At 26.0% G+C, this 27,688-nt stretch overlaps 1 protein-coding gene across 1 annotated transcript in view; it reads right to left on the bottom strand.

Moving 5' to 3' along the window:
* LOC132948754 (uncharacterized) overlaps positions 1-27,688 on the bottom strand; it is a 196,723-nt gene that overhangs the window by 133,694 nt on the left and 35,341 nt on the right. Inside the window, exon 2 of the mRNA XM_061019392.1 lies at positions 14,258-14,368. The gene's annotated coding sequence lies outside the window, so the exon portion shown is untranslated. The remainder of the gene's footprint in view (positions 1-14,257; positions 14,369-27,688) is intronic.

The following is a 27,688-nucleotide window of genomic DNA, read 5'->3' as shown; positions in this document are numbered from 1 at the left end:
ATTGCAATGTTAATACGGAAACCAATTTAGCCATATTAAACGATACAGAGTCAAAGGTGCTCCTTGAAGTAACTTACATAAAATCTATATTTTTGATTGGAAAAAACATAAAATTATTAACTGTTGAAACATTTATCTCGATTTAAGTGCAAACAATATTAATGTATGTATGGTAAGTACGCACATATAGGCGGAATTAGGGCAATTTTTCTGGGGGGGGGGGGGGCTAGAATATTGTACTAGTTCATTGTTTTAAACTAAAATATGATTAAAAAACTGGGAAGCTAAACCCACCCCCCCCCCCCCCCCCCCCCATCCCTCCCACCACTAATTTATTGTGCCTATGCGTACGAGTTAATTTAAATGATAATGTTAAGGATCGCTATTTTCACCTAGTTGTTAGGGTTGAATATTTTAATATGAGTAACTTGATTTTTATAACGTATATACTACAAGAATTTACTTCATTAGTCATAGGATAATTTGGAACAAATAATAGCCAAGTTGATGTCAGCATGTACATTTTCTTGGTTTTCAATTTTTAGAGAATTATTAACTATATATGTATGCTATACATATTTTATTACAATAGGATCTCTGAATCAGAATAAATTTTTTTATTCAAGTATGTACAAAATGTTAATGATTTGTCTCTAAAATGTTAACCCTTCTTAATACTTTAGTACTTTTCTACTATTCTTATAGAACTTACTTCTTACTTGTACTTCTTAGCCATCTTAAAATTTTAAACGAATTTTTAACTTTAGTACTTAGTTCTTATTTACACATATGTGTGTGTTCATAATGTACAACTTTAAAGGTCTGTTGTAGTGAAAGAACTATTAAAGATAAAGGTATATAACTCTTCAATGTATTCCTAGCTAATGTAATTCTAACAAGACCCTAAACAACAAAATCCGTTCTTTAGTTTCGGAGATCCTCGTTGTTGAAGAAAAATATAGCTAAAATTTACTATTTTTTAAAATTCAAAAAGTTAATTTGATTTTGAATTTCACATCTCGTGGCTTCTTGGTAAGTTGTTTTTAATGAGTTATCAACCAAATTTTTAGCTCCCATAGTTTAAGATACAAAACAAAAAATTGAGTTTTCAGAGCTGAACACGCCGACGTTTTTCTGAATTCACATCATTACATAATTTGTTCATGATATCGGATCTATCTCCCAATTAAAACTAACTTAATTAGGTACCTACCTAATTATTATTACTTAACTACATTATTATTATTTTCTTATTTACGACAGTCTTGAAGTTTTCAAAATTCAGATTTTTTTCATTCTAATTAGCATACTTGATTTAAAATTAATGAAGTAAAAAGTGCCGCACACAGTGATCTGCCACTCCCAGCCCCCCTAAATACTTAACTGTTTGGGATCAAATTTGAAACTATAAAATTAAAATTAGATTTTTAAAAAAAACTTAAAAATCCTCATATATTTACATTAAAATTTAACTTGAAATTAGATGCGATACGTACCCATTGGAAAATAATTGATAAATTAATAATAAAATTGATTAAGTATTTAATTATATAGGATGTAATTATCGTTTAATACAATATATAATATATTCTTTGGAAAAAAAAAAATGATAAAATGAAGTTAAATGACAGTGTTATAGGTAAAAGTACCGTAAAACAAATAAATAATAATATATACTTTAATAGCAGCAACTAAGATTATAAATTATACACTATCGGTTGTTAATTAATTCAATTAGCTGTACACAATTTTACATACAACTAACATATTATTAAACTTCTTATACTTGACTAAAAAATTAATACTAATTCATATACTTGAATTCATAATTTAAAGTGAATTTTCGAGAACACTACTACGCTCTATCGAAATTAACTCATTATATTATATTTCCGACATGTATTACCAACCACTCCTAGATCATTTTTCCATCCCATTAAATTCCAGAATAAAATCCAAAAAACCATCAATTTACAAACCAAAATACGGAACGGATGTCCACCAGATTATGTGTATCTATTATCGCTATTTTAATTAGGTCACAAAATAATATCCCAACAATGTAAGTAAATATAATAAATACTTATTATAGCTCTAATGGATATAAGGTACTTATTTAAAAGATTAATATCTCAATCAAGACCTCAGTCTTAAAATTAAATTACTGAAAACAATATTTGTACACGATCATTTATTTTGTATTTATCATGAGGTGAGCTCTTAAAACATATTTTGATTTGACTTGATTTTGGTTATATGCTTGCACACAAAACTGAATGTACGAGAAATATTAAATAAGTAGCTTAGTAATTTTTTTATTTGTCATTTTAAATACGGAGACGGTAAATGTTTGTGTAGTATCCTTTTAAAAGGACGTCACACCCGCATATGTTGTATCTATCCGTCTTACACACGGATGACATAGCAAATTTTCCTCCGCTAGTTTCAATAGGGTGCTGTCACTTTCGATGTTAGAGTGAATTTACCTTTTATCAAACTTTTAAGTAACAAAACGATGTGAATTCTTTTGTTGATTTTTTACAATATTATTTTTTACGACACTACAATTATTATACATTAACCATTTTGATTTTACCATCATAAAGTGTTTTTATTTTTAGTAGTCCACTATTGTTCAACATCCGTTGTGGGCTATGGCCCCCCTGCCCCCCTTAATCCGGGCTCAAGCTCTCAGTAAAAAATATCAATTATAAAAATAATGATGATATGAAATGTTAGAGTTGAATAATTATAGATCATAATATCTTACAAATTTACCAAAAAGAAAAACATTTTATTTTGAAAATCATATTACTATATTATTAGTGCTTGTTATTTATATATAAAAAAAATCATCTTATATACTGTAGGTATACTAAATCGTATAAAATATATACACTGCTGCTGCTGTAGCTGTGTCTGAGTAATTTACGATTCGTTCATTAATCTAATAAGATGACGCCGTCGTTTGGTGTACATGTATAGGTTGCAGGAGATATCGTCGCATCCAACAGCTTGTGGACCAGTCAACAATGACAAACGTTTTATCGCTCTCCCATCTACCCCCAGGGGGTGTGGGTGGGAGAGGTTGTCGCTATAAGCTTTCACGGAGTCAATTAGTCGCCAAGTGCGTCTCCGGACGGGTGGTGTGGGTGTAAACGTGTCGTCTACTATATACGCCGTTTTCTTGGCTATTATACTGTTGTAGTGATGCATTAATTTCGGGCCACCTATCACGTACACAAACACACACCCACCCTAATTGTTGTAGGTGTCGTTCACGCACTAAACGTTTTATCGCCCTTTACACTTGGCGTGACATGTCACGTCGACCCACCCCTATACTGCAGACGATCGGTTCACGTGAGTCCTCGGTCAATCGGCAACTATGATCCGACATACATTCTTCTAACAAGACTAAATAATAGGTAGGTACACGTCGGAGGAAAAAAATATTATACCCTCGATTATACCATTATTTTGTATGTTCCTAGTCGGCGGAACTAATCCGGTGTTTTTATGAACGTTGCTGGGAAATAAAACGTCACAGTTTTAATTGGATACGGACACAATTACGAGGAAAATTGTGGAACTATTTTCATGGACGATTTTCAGAAAATTAAAACATTTCTCAATATTTGTAGTTTCCCCATGTCGTATAATTTTGTAATTGGTTGCTGATTAACGAGCAAAAGAATTTTTTTATTCAGATAACTTTTATTGATGGAAAAACTGATTACTATCCACTGTTGATTTTTCTGTGTACCATAGGTATTACGGTTGATAGACACCATAGAATTTAATGTTTTTAAAAGCAAACAATATTTAAAAAAATGAATTTTAATTTTAATCACTCACATCGTTCGGGTCCATGTTACTGACACAGTGATTTAATTAATAGATTTATTATAATTTATATTACTTAAGCAGTTAAATGATGCTAATATACATCGGATAGGTTTTTATTCAAATTTTTAATTGGTTATAAAGTAAACGTGACATTAATATTCATAAACGGGTTATGATAATAGTAATTGTTTTTAATTTATTATTATAGAAAACAAATAACGCCCTTAAGGGCAATTAGTATGCAATATAAATAAAATAATATGACAATATTATTCAAATAATAACTCCGAGTAAAACTGAAAATATACCTATAAGCAAAAATATTGGAAAAAAATAATTTTACGAATTTGTATACATTTTCATAGTTGAAGTACACCATTTACTGCAAGTTTGATACAAATTTTAAAATGTACGAATATTGAACATGTTTTTAGGCCATATATGTTTTATAATGATCGAAAAGTTTTTAAATGAACTACTGTTGTAGTTGTTAACAATTATTATCATATTTAATTTTGAAATTAACCTTATTTGTTACTCATAATGAATGCCATATTCCATAGATAAATAAAGCCGAATAAGTATGTACATTGAAATTAAAATATACAAGTTTTAATTATTACTTCAGAAGATGTCATATTACTAATTTTTAATTCTTAATGCTTTTTGTAATATGCTTTAAAGTATGTGTTATACAACATACGTAATATACTTAACAGTTTAAATGCTAAAATAAAAGGTATTTAACTAAATGCACATTAAATTAATTCAATAAAAGTAGACAAAAAATTGCAAAAAAATTTTCTTATTTGGTTATAATAATTTACATACACGATATACTATTGTAACTATACTAGTATAAATATGAATGATCTGTATTTTTTATTTGTTTTTTGTTTTTGTAAAAGTTTTTCAACGGTTGGGTAAAGTTATAAATTCAATACTGGTCACTGGATACGTAAATACTATAAAATATGTATTTACATAATATGCACCATTGTAGTTTATAGGAATCATGTAGGTACCTTCTACTAGTTATGTATATATTGTTGATTTTCAATGTTTACCTAAAAATAAAAAAACGATATATGGAAACTAAAACATTTACTTTCAAATGGCCAAGCCAAAAATACTCTAATATTTATTAATTATTTAACTATACATTTTACACATTTTATCATTTTCTTCTTCATTTCCTTCATAAAACTAACAATATCTTCTTATAACAGGGTATTGCTAAATAAATAATAATAAATAATACTGAAACCCTAAATAAAGCTATTGATGGTTAGACATTGAAAACATATAATAATAATAATAATATTTATTATGCAAATTATTATTGCTGAAATGTAAATATTATTATTGTTGGCTATAGAGCATACATATTGAGTATCCTATTGTTGAAAGTACCATGACAGCAACCAACACCATTCAACTGTTTAATAACGTTTTACTTATAGCAGACTGCAAACAAAAAAAATAAATATGTACATATAAAAGATGTTAACAGACGCAAAATAATCGAGGAAATTTATCGTTTCCGTCATTGTTATCAGACATTAGTAATTTTTTTTGTGCAAAAAGTTATTTTTTAATAATTGTCCATTTGTGTGTTTAAATTTAATATTTAAATATGATATACAAATGTATGCTCCAATAAAAGAGCAGTTAAAAATATTAATCGGTAAATAAATCAATAATAATTTACAATGTAAATTTTGAAACATTTATTGTTTATACTTAATACAATTATTAAAGGTTTGATTAATCCAATTAAAAGGAAAACATAACAATAAAATGTTTTCCACCTCACCAAGTAGGTAATTAAGTTTTCGAATTTCTAAAATCGGAATTAACTCGTTGTTACCTATTGTACACAGTTATTATAACATTGCTTAAAATTGTTACAGGTTAGTGGTTATAACTTATAAGTATATTATTACATTATTTTTATGAAAATTTCAAAAGACTTTGATTTAATACCTACTAACTGATCCCGCGCACTTTGTTGCCCGTACAAAATGACAACTCTTAAAAAAATTGTGATTGTTCAACTCCTTTTGGGTGTAATACTCTCTGCAGTAAGTGCAACTCGGCCACCTTGGTAGGCAATGTGTGAAAATTAGATTTGATGCATGCTTGTACCTGATCTGTCAGGTTAACAAATAGCCACCAATATACAAATAAAATACTAATATACAAATAAAATACTAATTTCTACTAATTATTTCTCCTATAACCAAAAGCAACCATTTATAATCACAAATTTCCATCGTAAATATCAAAATCCCTGTTTGAGCACCTCTCCGGGGTTGGACCTACCAGATCCAATTGTGAGTTCAAATCTCATTTCGGAATCCCTGGTTGCACTCAAACACACACAAAAAATTTCATCAAAATCGATCCAATCGTTTAGAAATGAATAAAGGGCATACAGACAAACATTAATTTATTATTGTTATTATTTTCGGCCAACCAATTAATTTTTCCAAGACAAATTTTACATTAAATTCTTTCCCGTGACTCGACCGATCTATTAGTGAAAACCGTATGAAAACCCGTTGAGTACTTTTTGAGATATGCCCGAAAATACAAAAGGTGCTTCTATTATCGATAAAAAAAAAAAAACATTAAACATTTTCATCGATTATCTTGAATATATATTAATTTAATTAACGGATAACCAATTATTATTATTATTATTATTATTATTATTATTATTAACCAATGGCAACTAATATTTATTATTATAATAGCAACCATAGCATCCATTTATAAACAAAACTTCCCATCGTAAATCTAAAAAATGTAGCATTCTAATGATGAAAAAATTTTTGAAATCGGTCCAGCCGTTTTTGAGTTATAAATGGTTTAACATTTTTTTGAACTATCTTTTATATATATAATATAGATAACATTTTTTTAAGTTAGAACTGTAGGTATTATTAAATAATATGTATTTTAAACAAAACTTGTACTTTTCAATAAATTTGATATTATTATATATTAAAATAACTGATTTAAGGCGTTATATAGATGAAATGCTTATTTACCTTTAATTTAGAGACATCAATTCAAATCATCAATTTTTCAATATTGAGGTAGGTAGGTAAATGTATTATAATATTTATGTGATAATTTGCATAAGAGCTATAAATAGTATCAGTTGTAGTCGAAGTTAAATATTGCGAAAAAAAAATTTCTCAACGATTTGTAGCATTATTTTTGTATTGTAAAAGTTGCAAAAATTTATAAATTATATAGTCAATATAAATAAAATATCTATTAGGAAAATATTATTCTAAGTATCGTTCATCGTAATGTCTGATTGAGTTCTTGTTAAGCAGTATTATTACAATAGGTACTTTTTACCTACTATGATTATCATAGCGCTTGACCCAGCACTAAAGAACATATTTTCATTCATAGGTAGTTTAATTACTTTCTTATAGCATAGATATTCAAATTATTATTTTTATATTTTACTTTTATTTTTTTTATATGTGGTAGGTCATATACTCGTACAATGTTTAGCAGACTTAATTTTTTTCCCTCTTCTCCCTTTTATAATCAGTTAATCTCTACATCCTTAAATACTTAAATTAAAAATGCATTTACTTCATAATCCCTTTTTTTTAGATATTACTTCAGGGAGTAGCTTTGTTTTGTTATTTAATTTCTCTGTTTTAATTAATTATTTATAATGTTAAATAAACGTAAATATGATCATCTACTACTAATGTTTTGACCTAAGCTTATATTACATATATTTATATTTTTACAATGTATGATATTAGATATTAAATTTAAAAAACTTTATTGTAAATTCTCTCTAAAAGTAAAATGAAAATAATTATTTCATGTTTTTATTGGATTTTTTGTTTTTTTTTCCAAAAAATTCTGGAAGTGGCTCTGTTTAGTAGATGTTGATTGTTGTGAATTAGACAACCTTGACTTGATTTTTTTGAACCGATTTTGTCAAAATGTTTACTTTAAACGCTATTTAAAATAAAATATTACTATGTATTTTCTACATTTTCCAACATATTATTTGGGGATTTGTATACAATTGTATTTTTAGTCAATCTTACAAATTTATATCAATAAATAATAATTCAAATATTAAATGCCTATAAATATTTTGATAGAAAATGATGAACTAACTGATAATGAAATGTTTTAAGTTCCTACAATTTATATTTTTTGAATTATGTACAACAAAATAATAAACAGTTTTATGATAAATAGTTATATTTTTACGTGTGAATTGTGATTTATTTCGAAATCAAAAATCTATGTCATGTATCACACATTTAGGTCGATTTAAAAACATATTATGAAGAACCTCAAATTATATTTTAAAATCTTAGGTTAATTTTAACTAAAACATAATTTACATATTTTTGTGATATCTTCGAGCTTCTTAAAAATCTTGACTAAGTAGTTACAATCGTTTTTTATTTCAATAATTACAACATATAAGGAACCTTGTATTATTTTTTTAAGCGTTATACTTACAAACAAACGTTTTACTACATAGTTACAATTTATAATACACAATTAACATTGAAATATATGTACCATATATATATATATATATATATATGTATATTATTTCTCAACAAAACATAAGGATCATTACTTTTAAAACTACTGGGAAAATTAAAATAATAATCAATTTTAACTATCACTTAAGATTATAGACTATGAATATTTTATGGACTGTAAATTAATCTGGACATTTAAAAAGTATTTCCAATATATTTTTAGAAAAGTACTACGAAAGGCCCGCATTCCATTAATTAAATTAATTTGTTATAAATAATGATTGAACATTTTATTCATTTGTTAAGATACAGGTCATTAAAGACCAACTATGAGTTTACCTAGACTACATTAATATCTATTGATGAGCTAACAGTTTTTAATGAAAGTACGGTGATGAAAAAATGTCAAAAAGTTTTTTTAACATTCGTCTAACAGTTATTTATCAATGAACATTTAAATTTAGATTTAGTTATATTATTAAACAAATTTAATTTGAACATTTCCTATTAAAAAAAAATTGAAGAGGCTATTATATTATATTAAGTGTTTGTTTGGAAATATTGATTAATAAAAACAACATTTATGTGTGACAATTAAAGTTTCATAAGATAAACGATACTATTATTTGATGAATCTTCATACAAATGTCAAATACCTGGCTAAATAGTAGAGGTCACCCTTATCAAACCACTATGATAATTATATTTACTATCATGAATAAGCTATAACTAATAAAAAAATATAAAAAGGTTAGAAAAATTTCACCACATTGTGGCATTAACTTTCCAATAACAGTAAATCGTTTACATTCTCTTTGAATTATTTTAAATTTAAACGATGAAAAACAATAGCAAAATAATAATTATTGTTAGTGGCTGTCATAATAACTTTTTAAATCCTGCGTTAATAATGATTAGTTGTTTTATTTAATTTTAATCCAATAACTATAGAAACAATTTCCATTTATTCTGCGTATGTAGCAGCAATTCGAGTGAATATACAAGAAACCCAATATAATTGAATAATGATTGAGTTTGTCAACAATTCATTGTTTGTAATAAAATGCATTACTTTTCTAAAAAATAAAAGTGTATAATATATTTTTAATTTCAAAGATTATTAATTTAAGCAATAAAACTTATTTTATTAATTTTCTTTAATAATTTTATATATTAGTGTAGCTATAGAATTAATTTATTGTACAAACTACAAATTGAACAATTTTCTTAGAATACAAAAGATTATTGGTAAAAAAAGGAAAACCAATTGATAACGAAACAATTTGCATTATGATAATTACAAAAATACTTTGTATAATATTTGATTATTGAATTGTACACATTGAAATAATTCATGTTAAACATATAATATTATAGAATTGTACCCATATTACGATCCCAAAATAGGAAAACTAACTTACTAAACGAGAAGAATATCATAAAAGGAGTTTAAATGTCATATTATATTATTTTATTATGAAACAAGTACCTCAATATTCTTATTAAAAATGTTATCGAACAACTGTGTACAAATACAACAAATAAAATATTAAAATATATTTAATAACGAAAATTGAATTTTTAAATACATAATAGTACTATAAAAATAATAACAAACACACTGTGCAATGTAAATAACAATAATAAGAAGTTATAAAACGTGTAATTTTTTGCATAACGGAACATTTTCATTTCATTAATTTTTAAATATTATTAATGTTTATATTATTTTGTCAATACACGTTTTTATGGAGAAAATTTGTTCATAAGACTACACAATTTTTTTACATAATGGTGTATTGTAATATTATATTATATAAATAAATAAAATAAAATAAATATTTACTTATATTATTAATATTATAGTTAGGTATGTGAGAAATGTATATTACAAATTGTAATTATTTAATTTATAAGAACTATTTAATGTATTTATATTTCAAATTGTGTATTCATGGGCCCCACGCGAACATGTTCAGTGGGGCTCATTATCTTCTTGAAGAATAAATAAAAATAAAATAAAATAAAAATAAAAAATAAATGACATAATCTAAAAGTTAGGAGTAGGACAGTTAGGTATTGTATATTATCAAGTTTTCTTTTTCACTTATCTGTTGTTTATTTCGAAAAATCTAATGTGAATGAGTTTGTTTTAACCAAATTTTGATCAAGACGTTGAAAATATTCTATAATGCTCTAATTTGAATTAAATTCAAAATACAATACGAAAAAATTAAGGAAGTAATGATTGCTCCAAAATATAAAGACTCATGTCTGATAAATTGAATATCTCTTAATAGTGCATTGTTTTTGATCCTATTTATGTCAATATAATATCATATAGCTATTTATAATATATAGGTGCTAGACAACAATTTTTAACATGATAAATAATATTAATTTTGTAAAACATATTAGAATAAATTAATTTTTCATGAAATCATGTTTTGATTTCATAAATTAGTTCATCGAAATAGGTACTAGCATAATTTGGGTAACAAATCATAGGGTGGTATTGTAATTTTTAACGAAATATTGAGTTACCTATTCAAAAAGTTATATCTTCTTATTATATTCATGCTAACTTAAATTTATAGTAAAGAAAAATTCAATATAATAACTATAAATTAGGTCAATACGTTGCCCTTCCGTACCGTTTTTTCATATCGTATTCAGAATTCACACCGATTTAAAGTCCTAAATAAAAAAAAATTACTAAAAAGAGGGAAGATCATTGGGTATGTTAAAAAATGCTTGAACATTTTTCCATCGACATTTGTAGAAAAAAAATAAAAAATGTGAAGTATGTCTTAATGGAATTGTCTGTAAATAGTCCTAAAAGGGTCAAAACATTTTGAAAATTATACCTTGTGTATAATATGGCAATATAAAATATTTTGATAATTTCAAGTATCGACGGTTATTTTGTGTTCAAAAAAATCAAAATCAATTTTGTAATGCATACTGGATTTTTGTAAAAATTACTATTTTTTATTCATTTATTTTTCGTTTATTATTTTTTTTTATTCAAAAACACACTGAGAATTTACAATTTTGACTTATTGAAAGTAATAACTAGATCCAATTTTTTATTAGAAAACACCAGCATTGAAAATATAATCATTTTTTCTAGTATATAACACATCGTGATTAGAGACAAAGAAAAAACACACACAAAAACTCCGTTTTAGACTCTAAAATTTAAAAATAAAAATGGGAAAAGCAAAACATTCCAAGACGAATTAACTATGTACATTTGCATGACTATATTCTAATAAATTTTTCATTTTCTATATATTTAGAATTTCGGAAAATATTCTGAAAATTATTTAATTTTGTCATATCATATATAGGTACATTGTAAAGTATTCCAGGAGAACGCTGCGCATTGCAGAGCAAAGAAAAAAAGTAATTGCTTACTGTTTTATAAGTTAGTGCTTACAAATGACAAGTAGGTATACTAAATACCACAAACATCTCAAACACTAGTTTGGGTTCTAGAAATTGATAACTTTCTTTGTTTGATGTGGAACATTAAATCTACGTAAATTAAGTCAGAACCTAAATGTTTGAAAGAAAAATCGTTAAATATATTCATATTGATACACCACGCACAATATAAGTTTTAAGTACCTACTTATTTAGTCTTCTGCTTATCTTACTGGATCGTATTATCGTTATTAATTATACAACATTGAAACTAAATCAGAATTACCTAGGTACCTCGAAATTAACATACCTAATGAACATTTTGTTCATAATATATTACCTTACCTATAGTATTGTTGATTATTTTTAAATTATTATAAAGAACATTATTAACATAGAATGTAACCACACAAAATAGGACAACCAGTAAGTTAAATAAATACTTAACATTCATTATTGTTAGACATCGATATAGTACCTATATTTCAGGTTTCTATGATATTTAAAGCACACACTCAAATATGTTCGTATTATTTACCTAGGTACCTACTATTCAATCATTTTTTTTAAATGTCATGATAATAGATTTGTGGAAAGTATGATACCCATTTACCCAGATTTTCATGTTATGCCAGTTCACAGTCTCAGTTAACAAATTGAAGACTAAATGACAGCCTCTACACGTATAAAATATTATTCCATAAGGTCTGGTTTACTGAGAAAATTCGTCATACAATAGTGTCATATTGGCCTGATATATTTTATAAACTCCATATTATAAACATTTACAATATTAAAATATAAAATGAATATAAAATTTACTTTTATATAAAATTTATTATTTACATAAACATTTGAAAAATTCAAACACTCAAATATATATATAATGTTCAATGAGGAAACTACGAATGCTATAATATATGCTCAATGATTATTATGTTTCTTGGAATATTTTGATCATGGAACAATATCATTACCTACGTTACGGTGACTGGTAAATATACGTTTTTATGAAATTTATTATTTTATGAACATATATATATGTTAGCTTTATACGTGAAAATATGGGCCATTGCATCCGATTGGATAGATAATACTGTAGAACCGTTGTATGCTGTAGCCAGCTGCAATACAACAGTTAATATATATATATATATAGGTTACATAGGAAGTGCTATCAATAAAAACGAAAAACGAGCATGTGCAATCAGCTTAAAATACGGACCAGAAGGAGATCTATTAGGTAGAAGAAACATCGTTTTTTTAAGACATGCAGCTGTGGTTTGAAAGAAGAATATATTTTATACCTATAGATTTAATGTCCTCAAACTGAGATATTAAATTAAACAATAAACTTCAATAAAATACTCAGCCTTAATGTTATTAGCGTAAATTAAAAATCAAAGTTGATAATATATAAGTTATAACTATTGCATGGAGTTATATAATAATACTATCGCTTAATGCACAACAAAAAATATATGTTAGCGACATATTTGTATAGGTACCTACCCGTTCGTACAAGCATACTTAATGTAGGCACAACATGAAGTGTGTAATTTATTTCAGTTAAAAATGTAGGTTTTAATATTGTACCACACACTCATTTACGATGCAGAGTGCACTTATCTTTCGACTATAAATATTACCAAAATCTAGTTACCGCGACCCGCAATAATAAGCAACGATACCGATCTAACGACTGTCAGTCTGGAAGTGCGTTATCCCAGGTTTAAAATGTATATTCGTTTTTTTGTTTTTTTTTCTCACTAAAAGTCAATAAGTTTTACTTTTGTTTTTCAACCTCAGAGCCAATCCAAACATCAATTAAAAGTGGAATATTTTATCGTAGAACCATCAAAGCATCCGAGGTAATAGTGTAATGTTTGCGTTAACACTTCCTTCTGTAAGACCGATGCTGTCTTCATTATGAAAATGACGCTGCATGCAGTGCAGACACTCTCACATGCACATGCATTTAAGTAGGTATTCTCATTTATAATGTATTAATATATAATACGTATACACAAGCACACGTATGTATAAGCCGTATAAATAAATGTGGTAAAGGTATTATGTTGAACAGAAAAAGGTCGTGGCATGATAAATACGTTGTTGTTGACAAAAATGACGTAGTAATAATAATATTTTTTGTGTTCACGGTCTACCGTTTGTACAGGCAATGTGACATGATCGTTAGCTACTTTTTTTCGCACCTCTTGTTTTTTTTTCTATTTTTTTTTTTTACCAAAATAACGTTAAATAATAATAAAAGTTACCAGTGAACAAGGGACACGTGGCAACATATTGGCGATATGTCACTTTTTATCTGGTTACGATGGCTGAGGCTAAAGGGAGTAAAGTAATAATAATGTTGCGGGTAATGCAATTTGTAAATGTAAATAATTATTTTTGACATACACACATACCTCTCATTTTTTATCGGTAGATAGTAATAGTATTACGAACCGAATACGAATAAGAATATCAGAATATACGTCACTAGTGTTTCAATGTCTCTGACTATCACTGCTTTGTAACTGAAACAAAAAATTTAAAAAAAAAATTAATGTAGCAATATACGAATATTATCTATATAAATACGTACAGTAAAAATATAAATACTATTATTAATTTCAAATTTGTATAAATATTTTACAACCAGCCTTTGCAACTTGTCCATTGGCTGATGTTAATATTACACATCATAATATTATTTAATAATTTGTATCTAAAGAAAAATAATATATATAATAATATAATGTATTAAATAATATGTTATTAATCTTTATATATCAGGCAACGTAATTTTGTTATTAGTCATTGTGTTAATTACATAATTATGAATAATGTATACATTCCTTGCCGAATACAAAAATACGTTTGTTGCCAAAATAAACAAAAATATATCAATGTTACAGTTCAACAAATCTAATTATTATCTTTATTAGACGTTGTTATAGTTGTTACACATTATTATACTCTACTTAAAATTTAACGGTCACATTTATATTGGAACTAAAATATTAAGATTACATTTTTTACTTCATTGTATCAACATTGTTAATTTAAACTTACTTTTAAAATTAATACTAATTAATAATAATTTTATCTTTACGCAATAGTTTTTACGTAGGTATATGCACTTTAAACTGTATAATATTTTGTCGGGGACAAAAACTAAATGTGTTAAAGTGTTCGCGTCCCGTGGGAATAGGTCTAAATCTGTATTTAGAACTTAACATGCGTTATACATCGAAATGAAACTATGAAAGGTATTTAGTGATAATATATTATATTAAAATGTACCGTGTAGAGAGTAGGCCGTAGACAGATTGTAGTTCAAGAATTATTTATGATGTGTGTTAACGAATTAATTTATAATTCATAAATAAAAGTAAACTAAGAATGACTAATAGCTAAGTGCCTGTCATAAATGTATTATGTTTTGAACGACTATTTGCATTTTCTAGATTGACTGCATGAATGCTTGATGACGTTTCGTTTTAAACTTTTTTACGATCGTGGAATATTGTTCTGTTTTAGTTAGTTATCAATGTTGTTCTGCGCGTAGATAAATGAGTATTTATAGTATTCATATTTAATAGTAAAATACATTACTTTAACAGCAATAATATCATAAAATATACTTAGTAATACGCAGGTTGACTACAGACCGTATTCGCTCACAATCGTTTTTCATGTATAATGATTTCATATCATTGAGTTAAAATTTAACATATCTATTACAGTGAATCATCTAGACCCCTACTGTATACAGCAGACCGATATCTACTTGCCCATCTTTTTTGTTCTTACTTCACTATATAGTCCATAATCTGTTATATGTAGGTATAACGATAACTGATGCAAGTGATGGCAGTAACTAATAAAACTTGAATAACGCATTTGATTTATGGTGAATTATAATATGTTTTGTTAAGTTTAATGACAGGACCATCAATACAGTTCAATTTAATTATGCTGATAACTAATATTGGTATTATAATCAAAATTCAATAATATCATATTATGATGAATTATAAAATCGACATTGAGCTCGATTCCATGTTTTCGAACTAAAACGAATTCAACATCATCACTCATCAGTCATTCATTACATACTATTATATTGTGTAACTAGTAAAAAGTGCACCACTCCATATCTGTCATCGAATAAGTGAGAAAAAAAAAGACGAAATGGTCTATAGACAGTACAGAGCCATCGCTAACAGGTATATTTATAAATACTCGCAGCTATGTCGATTGAACAAAATTGAAAAAAAATTGAATTAATTTTTTCCTAAAATTTCATTGTGTAAAAGTTTCAAGTATCCACGAATAATATTTTTAGATTATGACAAAATAACCCAAAGTACTAACTAGATTCACTTTCCTACCAGAAAAAATGCTGAAGTAGAAAATCAAATTTCCACTGCCCCAAAAGGTGATTACATCGCACAACATTGTAAATAAATATATTTGATACTACGCTCAGAATCTAAAACAAATTAATTTAAACAAACATAATTTATTATTATATGCTGTTTAGTATTACATAAATAAATCTTTATTATAATGTCAACATTTAACGGAATTCATAAAAACACATTACACATCTTACTATTTTATATTCTCAACAAATAGTAGATAATATTTATTTATAGTCTTCAAACGAACGCACTTTTAAATATTGTATCTAAAACCCAATTCCAAGTATTTTTCATTTAAAAATAACTTGTGAAAGATTTCAAGCTGAATAACATCACAATTTAATATATGTATACTGTTTTCTATAACCATTTAAAATTGCGAATTTACTGATAATTATGTATCTAAAATATTGCTTATTCTAATAGGTACATATTATTATACTTTTGATAAACAAATTATAAAAGCTTGAATAAAAAAAAATAATAATGCAATTCCTAACTTCCATTTGTTGAACTTAAAAAAAGACTAGAAAAGTAATAAGTAATAACAAATTACAAATTAGTTAGGCATAATATCTACCTAAGTGCAACAAAAATAAACTTTTTCGAACAATAAAATGTTTTGAGTATAATATTATATATGTACACATTCATTTCTATAGCTATAAAGTTATCGGGTTTAAAATGATGTATTTTTTATTCCTGACCACGGTTTTGACGGAAAGAGTGTTCTAAAAACTTTTTATAAATCCTGGGTAAAACTGACAAAATCCCTCAAAAAAATCCACCGTGATAATTTTTCAAAGGGTAGGACATTATCCATCCTTAAACATTTTCATGAGAATATTAACATCTCCCGATTGTTAAGTTTATTTTGCATTATAAAAACAAAAAAATGATTGCTTCACAACAAATTTCCAAATTATTGACTATTGTAACTATATATCCAGATACTGAGATATTACATTACAAATGATAATGTTATATGTTTTATCATCGTGTATAATATATTATATGTTTTCTATTTGTTGATGAAAATCATTTTCATCCATTGCGACGAACGAAATTGAGTGAACAATTTTTATCAATATTAAACATATTGTATTATATTATTTGCGACATTACTGCGATAACATTTCTCGTCCCACGGGCCCAGTTATACGCTGATCGACGATAACAACTACCTACCTGTGCACACACTTCCCATCCACTTGACCGTGGTTCAGGTAAGACCCGGCCAACACTATAACATTTTTTTAATGAAAATATCTACCATTTACTCAGTGAGGTGTCGTATCAGCGAATCGCATTATGCCCATTCTTACCTAGTCTATTTTACATGTGGACGTAGGTTGTCGGGCATTATAAATTACAGCATCGCTGTCCACAGTGACGAAATATTCATATTATTACATGTTTGTACCTTTTCAATATTTATTTGTGATCAATGTGTTTATCAATAAATTATACTGTGTCATATTAAAATTAGAAAATATAATATTAGTTTAACAGTTGGAATAATAAAATATTTTTTAAAAGAAATGTTGGTAAGGTAGGGACAATCAGAAAGTGTAGGTAGTTAATCTATAATATTATTTTAGATCTAACATAGTAACATATTTTGGTATGTTTTGTTTAGGCAGTCTAATCATTATCTATATAAAATTGTTAATTTTTTGGTCAATCAAGTCCCACTGATCTTCGTTTTTTAATGCTATATTTCTATTAACTCTTTCGTATAAAAACCTCTCCCAGTGATTTATCCAACGAAATCAGATTTTTTTAAATTTTTATAAAGTAGGTTATAAAATAGGTACAACTAAATTAAATTAGACTAGGTACCTACTTATTGGTTATCATATAAAATATTAAAATAGTTCATTGTAAATTTAAATAATTTAATTCATAACATAATACACTGTCCTCTACATGTACTTACATGTGTAGTTGTATAAAAATAAACCTCAACCGCATCGATTTCATAAAAAGCATTTTATTCTCTCCACCTAGCAACGTGTTTATTCTGATACATTTAAAATTCAGAGCACTTATATGATATAGTTATATTATAAATAAATAGATTTGACACATTATATGCGATAGATACCTATCATTACTCGTGTATCCACTATGCACTTGTATATATAGTATTGCTGTCACGAGCATTGAATATATGCTATATACATACTGTAATATTTACCTACTACACGCAGGGGTTAGAAATGTATATTTTAAACATAATATAATTCACATAGATATATAAAAACGGTTCACCTTGTAGCTAAAACTAAAAATATATGGAATACCTGTATTGAAATTACATTGGGCTCCATTATTTTTTCGACAATTTATCGAGGTCATTTGCAGAAATACTTTTTACAAGTTCTTAAATATTTTAATAGGGTAGGTCTGTATAAAAGTATGCTGTTTATCTGAAACAACATTCATACTAATGACTAAAGTTTTTAATAATAACTGCAAGTTTACGACTTATTAGTAATAATATTTAAAAAAAAAATAAAAATTGAGGAGATCTGGAACAAAGTTATTTGTATTTAATACAGACATAATATATTTATGTATATTTGGGAATATTTGTAAAAATATCGTCGTTCTTTCATAGTAAATTTATATTTTTAATTGATGGACTACTGCAGTGAGTATGCTTTATGAGTTTTTAGATAACTTGGATAAGTTTAAATACAATTATTCTAAGCCGCACAATATAGTAGCATAATTGTTAACAAATGTTTTTTTTAAATTTATAAACACTTATGTCATAGTTCTCCACATGTCCTAGCTAATTTTAAAGTCAATACGTACTATGTAATATGTATAGTTTATATAGCAGGGTTTAGCATAGTTTTGAATTCAACCTAAATTCTCATCTTGAAACAACAAGTTTTGGAAAATACGCCCATTGATAATCTACGTTAATAATTGGTAATATTCATATTACAGCTTTTAAAAAATATAATTTTTCTTAAACAGAAAAACAAATAATTACTAAAATATTATCAAATTGTAGGTACCTATATTTAATATTAAAATACAGATTGACAGTATATTTATTTACGTGCTGTTATAATATTTATAGAACTCTATAAAGCACCAAAGATGTGATAAATCAACTTATGATAACGTATTTGTATTTTTTTATGCTTTAACGATGTATAATATTAGTAATATCACTAATAAGGAGTAATATTTGTTCATTAGGTATAGCATTAACGATACCGTTAACGATACGTTCATAAATTTACTGAATGTTGTTTCATGATTATTAATTGGTAGGTAGTCAATAGTTCTTTCTATAATACTAATAATGAGTTTTCTCGGGATCAACATAATTTTTATACAAACACATCCTAAATAGTCCAGACATAAAAAGTATTTAAATTAAACTATAAATTTGTAAAGAAAAATCAACAATGTGTATTTTTTAGTTTACTAAAACTATTTGTGTAATTTTGCATAATTTATACTATATACCACAAATAGTATTATTTTCCAAATTTTTATATCAACTATGGCTAATTATGAATTATGATATATTATTAATTTAATCTTTATATTTTTCTTAATTAAATTAAACATAACTTTAAATAATTTATTGCAAAACCAGTGAAAAAAAAAAACGAAAAATCACAATTAAATATGGATATATTAAGATAGGTGATATACTAAGAAAAAAATATTATTATATTTGATCAGATTTGTCGTATCCAATATTGATTATTAAAAATAAAACAGTTAATTAAACTCTGTCCTGTATGTCGTACAAGAGAAAATAATATTATTATGAATTTTAATCGATGTCTATATAAAGTAATAACAGTGATGTATAAGGTTTATTATAATAGGTAGGCAATGCCAGAACAATCCTTATGCCCAAAATGTAACACAAACATCTTCATCAAACACATCAGCGTCTACTGCCCCAACTTTAATATAGCCAGAAAATAATTGCACATTCCGGACAATTTATATGAGGCAATTTTACTGATACATTTTCAAACATCTTCAACATAATTTCTTATCTTAAAAAAATTTAAATGTACATTGTAATATAATGTAAAAATGTAAATATTTATGTAATCTATATCCTTTGTAGTTCATGCTAAAAAAAAATAAAAAAATAATACACAGGTACATTAAAAACATTAAAGAAAAAATAAATAAATGTACAAGACGTGGTTATGTGCCTTAGTACCTACTAGCTCCTTTAAAATATTGAGACAATTTTTACCCTAAAACCAATTGACCCAGAAAGTAACATGGACTCAATAATAAAAATAACATTTAGAGTAATGACTATATTTATGAATCTTATTTTTACTTGAGACAGATTACTAACCTTACTTATACAATAGTGAGGTTCTTTTTCCCACAATTGCACGAAACAGTTTTGATTTTTTTGAAAATAATGCTTTTATTTTTTATTACGTTCATTACTGAAGCCAATGATTACATTTATATAGAATAATTTAGATTTAAATTCTCTATCATTGTTTTAACTATAAATTATGATTTAAACGTTGTATGGTGCTCAGTAATATAGGTTAAGGGCTCATAAATAAATAAATAAAGTATAGATAAATTATCTAGTTGAAAAAATAAATAAGAATTAATACCGTAGATCGGTAGATATTTATGAAAATGTAAAATTGTATTTAGTTTATCTCAGAAAAAAAATCAGTATAAATCGATCTGATACTATTATTTAAGTTTTTAAATATCAACATAGAAAATATATATATTATGTAATATGTATTTTAGATTATATTATAAGGGACATATTGCTCAATTTTTAACGATCAGTTTCTTTACGTCTTAATAAGTAATAACATAGGTTTGGCGTTCACTAAATTGTCTCAAGAATTTCTTGAATAAGTGGCACTATATAAGTTATGGGAAAAAGAATAAGTAAGACAAATACTAAATAATAATAATAATAATATAAGACTATAATAATATTGTCTTCTGTAGATGCCATGCGTCCAAATCTAATCCATAGTTTTTTTTTTTCAATTTTTATGTTTTTTGTCATGAAATGTAAGAAAGAAACATTAAAGTATAACTTGTCTCGAAAAATGTGATCATGACCTTTTGATTACAATTTAATACAATATTATGTTACAGAACCTTATAGATCATTAAGGATCCAATAGTATATAAAATAAAAGATGCGCCAATCTTATTGCAACATCATATTTTCAATCATGTTTTCACTAGTTATTTTCTACTTTATCGAATCGTTTAAATTCATTAGTTACTATTCTTTTCAGTGAGTATAATTTAATATACAATAATAGTCTTTGTACGTTATTATATTTTTTTATTTAATACGAAACTTGATATACTTGTCGAACATGTTATCATTTATTTTACACCAACGCGACTGTAACTTAAAACTGGTAGGAAATTAATATTTTTCCCCTGTTTCCGTAAATATTGAGTTCAACAATCACATTCCGTGGTAGAAGTACATTAAATAACCGTCCAACGGGGGTTTCGTCAGGGTTCTATTCCTGACACGAACAACCAGTAGAGGTATACAGTTATACGAGCAATAATAATGCTCGTTCGTTATTTGATTAAACCGTGATTTACAGACATAAAACAACAAACTGGCCTATTATTTTGTTACAGAATGTCGTCGCGGACCCACTGTAATCGGTGATAATAATATGCCATTCATTCGTGGGTGTACAGTATAATATATATAATATACTACACTATCACTATGACACACGATTATATTTATTATTATAGGGTAAGTATATAAGACCAAAACTTAATGATGACCAAAACTCAATTTAATCAATTGATTTTTTAACGTTATGATTATTATGATATACAATATCATTTAACATGTTATGATAATGTATTCAAGTTCCTGTCAATTCTTTGATTATATTGTTTGATTTTATGCTCGATATAAGTAGTTCTATTTAGACTTTTTAAATTTATAGGCATGTCAACATGCAGTGAAATTCAGTGAATAGTTTTTTTAATCAAATATATAAAATGCGTTATAAAACTTGGAATAAACTGAGGTAAACTCTAGAATTATTTTAAACATTATATTTGATTAGTATATTCTGTTCAATATATTAATATTCCATTTAATTTAATGGGCATAAATTGTTTAATTTATTTTACGATTGTTTTCTGTAGTTTATAATTATTTATATTTATTTGTTTTTAATAAACGGAACTATTTTATATACCTACCTAATATTAGTGATAATTGTATACGTCGGTTCATCATACATTCGAAATTCCCATAAATTACTAATGTTGTAGGTATAAAACAAATTAAAAATCCTAGTGTCGACAGTAAAAATTAAATAATAATGCAAATTGAATTTAAAAAAAACGAAAACCATGAATAGTTTATGTTGTACATTCCCTTTATGATATTGTAACCAGCGTATATTATATTTTATATTAATTTGGTATTCCGAAACATTTCTAATCAATTTTTTGAAGTGGCGACATTTGAAACAAAAATGTACCTAGTGAAATGAAGGAATATAATATTTATATATTTTTACTCGTCTTATGTTAACTTTTGTATTTTTGTACACCAATTTACTTATTCATATTTAAACCCAGTTTCAACGAAGCACAACATAATATATTGTGATTATTTACATTATTTATTTAGGACATAGATAGTAAATATAATACAATATAATATATAGTAAATACAATCTTTGATTTTTATGATTATGAATGGAAAACAGTGTAATATATAAATATATTATACATTATAAATTATAGGTATTTATAACATATTTTATCTGTTGGCCTTGGCTGTCGCAGAATTTCAAATACAAAATATTTTGCCGATGAACCAATTGGATGGTGCCCGGACAAAAGGGAATAAGTACAAAAATACTGTTCATTATAAAAGTGTAATATTGTACTACATTTATTTTATCATGAAAAATAAAAATAGATAATACCTACCTTTAAAATAAAAGTATATGTATATAAATATCTTTACAGTTAACAAATTTAAATTAGACTGGGTATATACAGTTATTTTAGCTAAATTTTTTTTATTAAATTCTGAAATTTCAACGTCAAGAATTATGTTTAGTTTCTACTTGTTTGTTATTAATTTATTATATCTTAAAAACGTAAGCAATTATTATTTTATTCTTGTGATAATGTTTAAGCGACTAAGATACCTAGGTACATATAACAAAAACCATATAAAGAGTTGTGAGTTATAAACGAATTGATCTAAAAAATATTTTTATCTTATTCGATATTTTATATAGGTACTGTACTGTACGCCTGTATGTTAAGTTTGTTTGGCGTAGACAAATAATAACTTTTTCGATCACATTTGTTTGAGGTTTTTGAATTCTGTGCGGATATAATAGAAAATATATTGTTCTCTTTCCTTTAATTGTCATGTTTGAGGTATTCGGTTCATTTATATTTTTCACTTAGTTAGATTTTTAGCAAGCACAGCTGTAGTGGACAGAATAGATACCTAACTAAATTGTCATCTAGTTAAGATACAAATAGTTGTATATCAATTTATTTAAATACAAAGAGAAATACATTTTACTTTTATCTGGATAACATAAAGATAATTATCTAAACAAGTATATTTAGATAGGTAGTTTCAACACAGTAGCGGTTACGAGTGGGAGCGAAGGGGCGTTCAACCCCCTTTCCTTTGGGCCGTCTTTTTAACGCTATGTTTTATTATAATATTTGACTAAACAAAAAGGTAATTTAATTTATGATAATTCGCCCCTCCCCCTTGTATGAATTCTGGATCCGCTACTGTTTCGACATTGGTTGTGGATGATCTCTGGGTCATGAAATAGTGATACAAAAATCACGATTCTTATTATTTCTAGTTTAATTTTTAATTGTTTGATATGTTGTATACATTTTATAAAAAAAAAAATTTGGAGTACCTATTTGGAATTATTCAAAATTTAATTTTAAAAACTCAAAGTATGAGATTGTTAGTAATATTTTTAAAATAATTTTATCTTTCATAAATTAAAAACCATACTCAATTTCAAAATTGATAGATTAAATAGGTATATATAAAAATATTATAATCGCAATATCTTACATCATAAATTCATAATTTTTTCAAATAATTGAATCATAAAATATAAACGTAAATTTAGTTTCTATATTGTTACATGTTAATATTTAAGAAATATAGTTAAAATAGGTACATTAAAAATAAATCGAATAAAACGATTATCGGAAGACACAACTTATTAATGATTCTGCAAGATACAAATATTAAACTAATTTTAAATTTGAATATGCACAGTTTTTTACAATTATTTTCCACTTGCAAAATATTTTATGTAAACGAGTTCATGTACAAGCAATACCGATTTGCATACTTTAATCACATAAAATACAATTTAAATTTTTATCGCGTGTATAATATTTTAGTTCACCAACCTCATACATTAATTATTTCTTGCCTTTTGATAACAGAGGCGAGACACTGTTCACTTCAAACATCCGAAGGAACTATATCTCGACATCAATACCATGAAATAGTAGTTGTACTTAAGACCTTTGATGCTTCAAGACAAACTCCTAATATGTACACAAAACCAAAAATTCATCAAATTATTGAAGCCAATAAATTACAATAAAATGTATTAGCTATTGAATTATAATTATCTTCATAATATATTCTACAGGGAAATTCAGCAAGAAAAAGTTGAAAATTAAAAATGTCTATTAATGGCTCAAAAAGATTTGAAATATTTTGAAAATTGTACCATATTATATAGAAAATACTAACATAAACGTTTGGTACAAAATTTAAGTACGTAAGGCTATTGGTTTTCAAAATAAAATAAAACAAGAAAATCTATTTTGTTATAAACTCGTTAAAATGTCCGTTTTTCCTAACTTTTATATGTTTTCACAATTATTTAAAGAACTTTTATTTATATAAACATTGTGTAAAATCAAATATGCCACCTAAAGGTCAAATTATTTGTTCACGGTTTCATTTGGCGTATAAATCCCATACCCTATAGGTAATAAAAAAAAGTCAGATTGGATAATGGGAGGGGCTGGTGAAAAATACGTTAGTGATTAACGCATTGCGTTCATACAATTTAGAAAAGATCGTTTCCCTTAACTCAGAACGGAAAATAAAATATTTCACTGCAACGTCACAATAATATATATTATAATATTATAATATTACAGTGTTTCTTATTTTTAGAACTAAATCATAGGTTATTGACTCGATTAACTTTAGATATAAAAATAATAATACATTTCAACAAAAGTGGTATTAATATTTTATAAACACGCAAACCTGAACCTATTTTGGACCAAAATTGTCGTTTTAAATATAGAACATCGTTATTATAGTCACTATAAGAGACCAGTTGTCCAACCTTTATATTTTAACGAATAAAATATTATGACCATTTTGGGACAACTTAAAATAACAACTAGCTCAGAAGGTAGAACATTTATTTATATTTAAACATCTTACATGATCCCAGAATAGCTTTGGTTTGCATACGAGTGCATAAGTCAAACGTAATAATTAAGCAACAGACCGCATCGATGCGTAAAAGACCTCCGATTCGTGATCAAAGATCATTATAATATTACATTATACTCAAAACTTCGATTAAGTAACAAAATTATGTCGTTATAATAACATAATAAATTAGAGTAATAATATTATAATATCATCGTATTTTTGGATCCAGATATTGTTATTAGTATTGATGTCCTAATTTATGGCCAACGAAAACACGTGCCACAGCCGCGCGCGCCGCCGGTCGTTCATAATGTGTGCGACGGATTTAACAGTAGTCAGTAGATATATATTATTATATCTCCTATACTTGCCGATGAATAATTAATTTCCCCGTCAACTTTACGGCGTGCGTATTATACAAAGGCTTCAAGTACAATAATAATAATAATTTATTATAATAATATGTGTCGTTTAGTCACGTATTCGGGAGAGGAGGATCTTTCAGATATGGTCGGATGAACGGAATTAGTGACAACTGACAATTATTATATCATTGTTCCACGAAAAGTGTGTTTAATATACATAATATATATACTACACGTTACGTAGGCCCGCAAAACAGTTAAATTAATGCCGTGCGTCTTTTAACCTCTTTAAGCAATAAGTCTTCAGGCTTCAGAGTGTCAAAATTGCAACATTGGTCATCAAAAATAATATACAAAATGTCATATTTTGTGATGACTAAAACATTGGACATACCGTGAAATGTAAGTTATCTCGTTGAGCCGATGGAGCTATACAGAGGTGTTTTAATGTAGATGTGTAGTCATAGAAGTAAGAAATATAAAAATGTAAGAATACGGCATTTTATTAATATTTTGTCTTATAGTATTTTAAAACTTGTATTAATAATTATTACACGTGTATTAAACATTGTATAACACCTTGAATATTAAACTAGACTATAATTACTTTTTGAATAATTCCGTATTGGAATTATACATATTTTATACATTATTGTACTATACACATTTTACACTGTAACAAAAATTGGATTATTTTAAAATTTACAAAGATCATATTATAAACTTTACTTATGCAACAAAAAAATAATCGTGAACATTTAACAGTTATAAAAAGAAAAAGAAATGTAGTTATGTGTTCAGTAAATATTTAGATGGGTAGGTTACCTATGTTCATTTCAAATTAACGATAAAATTATAAAATCAACAATATATAATATGATGGTTGATAATTAACCAAGTTAATGATAAGTATTAATAAACTAGAACCAATGACTACTGATCTAATGAAGAACGATTTAAGCAAACATAATTCATAATACTCGTGTTCTTTATATTATATAAATATAATAAAATATATTTATAGCGTTGTATGAAAAACTATATATATATATTATGTAGTATGTATTTATTATATGTACAATATATATATTATGAAAAAGAATCACTGCCTATGACCATTAGTTTAATAATAGTAGTCATCTTTTAAATTCTAAAAGGTTCAAATAAAATATGTTAAAATAAAACTTTGGTAAATAATCCATATTATAAATAAATTGAAATTTCAGGTAGGTACTTCTAAGTAAAAAAAAAAGAAGCATTTTAAGAAATATTATATAAATGGAGTTGAACAGAATTTTATGCTAAGTTGTGTTACGATCTAATCAGGTGAAAAAGTAACTTTTCTTACTAAAAAATTTAAATTTTTACTATAGAAGAGTTTTTCTATTTAAAAATGTTAAACAAAATTTTATTTTATAAATCTATTCTTAGCAGAGTACGTTTTAAGTAAATTAATTAGTTCAGGAAAAAATGTAAAAATTAAAATTATTTTTTTTGAGTTTCTCATTAGTCGTTAAGATTGACTACTCAGTTATTATAGAGTAT

This window comes from Metopolophium dirhodum, chromosome 7 (assembly GCF_019925205.1).
Source record: "Metopolophium dirhodum isolate CAU chromosome 7, ASM1992520v1, whole genome shotgun sequence".
In the NCBI taxonomy this organism is placed as follows: domain Eukaryota; kingdom Metazoa; phylum Arthropoda; class Insecta; order Hemiptera; family Aphididae; genus Metopolophium; species Metopolophium dirhodum.
This window is presented reverse-complemented; position numbering and strand designations above follow the sequence as displayed.